Source organism: Grammomys surdaster, unplaced genomic scaffold, assembly GCF_004785775.1.
Source record: "Grammomys surdaster isolate TR1022 unplaced genomic scaffold, NIH_TR_1.0 60, whole genome shotgun sequence".
Taxonomy (NCBI): domain Eukaryota; kingdom Metazoa; phylum Chordata; class Mammalia; order Rodentia; family Muridae; genus Grammomys; species Grammomys surdaster.
The window spans coordinates 6,781,052-6,782,505 of record NW_021604562.1 but is presented as its reverse complement, the minus strand read 5'-3'; the positions used below and the strand labels follow the sequence as shown (position 1 = coordinate 6,782,505).

General features: G+C 34.8%; 1 protein-coding gene across 2 annotated transcripts in view; it reads right to left on the bottom strand.

Moving 5' to 3' along the window:
• The window catches only part of Thoc2 (THO complex 2), a 112,931-nt gene that overhangs the window by 96,509 nt on the left and 14,968 nt on the right, over nucleotides 1–1,454 (bottom strand). The gene's annotated exons all lie outside the window — the stretch shown is intronic.

Here is a 1,454-nt window from a genome sequence, read left to right as displayed (position 1 = left end):
AGAGGGAATGATTACGGTTGGATATGACCACAGTAAATTGTATACAGAAATGAAAAGAAACTCATTATTTTGTACAATAATATATGCCAATAAAATGATAGAATTAGAACATCTTCATTTTAAGATCTCTAATAAAAAAATCCACCATCTGTCAGTGGCTTTTCACACCATGGAAACAGACTAAAAGCATTATGTCCTAGCTACTGATGAAATAATACACCACTCAGAGAAAATAAAATCAGAACATCAAAGAAATACTGCATTCTCATCTTCAATATAACACTATAGATAACATGCTATATACTACAAAGACAAAACAACAAAATAATTAAAGGGAAATATAGTTGAAACAATATTGGCAAAGAGTTGCTGACTACTAAACTCCAAACTAGAAAACATTTGTGCAACCCAAAATAAAAACAAAACCAAAACACCAAAAGAGGCATCCCACAAGATGTGAATTAATACACTGTAGGGAAGAGTATTCCTTATCTACAATGCTTAGAACAAAAACTATTCCAGAATTCCATATTTTCATATTTCTGTTCAAAATATTTTTATATACCTAAGACATTTGAGGACGAAAACATAATACAAAATGTATTTTCTTTCATATATACCTTACACATATATAAAGATTTGTTTTCATATATGTGTGTATATTTGTATTAGTGTTTACCATGTTCCAGGAGCCTGTGGAGGACACAAGGTGTCAGATATCCCAGAGCTGGATTTACAGGCAGGCAGCTGTAAGCTGCCCAACATAGGTCCCAGGACCTGAACTCAGATCCTCTGAAAGAGCAGTTAAGTGCTATCAACTGCTAAGCCATTTCTACAATCCCCTAACAATAATCTTTTATATATATATTTAACTTTATTCACTCAACAGTTTATTGAGCAGTGACAACACATGCCATTTCATTACTTAATAGACAGACTTGCAAGTGAGAACCTGGATATGCTCAGAAAAGGTGTTAATTGTAGCTGAAAGGGACTAACAGGGTCTTGTTTTCCTTGGAGACATTATTAAATAAACCATGTTCTTATGCTGTATTCTTTCAGCCTGCCAGTAATGGAAGTTTCTACTAGTGGTATCTCAGTACTCAAGAAGTTTCAGACTTTGGAGCATTTCCAATCTTAGCTTAGGGATGTCCAAATCCTCTTCCCTCCCTCCCTGTCCTTTTCAGTGGAATCATCACTCTTATGCTTGCAAGTGCATCTGTCCTTAGATTTGATTGCTTTTGCTCTTAGCAGCACCACTTTCTCCCTCATACACACTGGGTGATATTACCTACTTCTAAGGCAGTAATTCCTAAGTGTATCTACCTCCAGTTTTATCTCTACACCAAACATATTTACAACTGCTACTGGATTTTCTGACTCAGATGCTTAGTAGACATGCTAGACAGAAAGAAAGAAAGAAAGAAAGAAAGAAAGAAAGAAAGAAAGAAAGA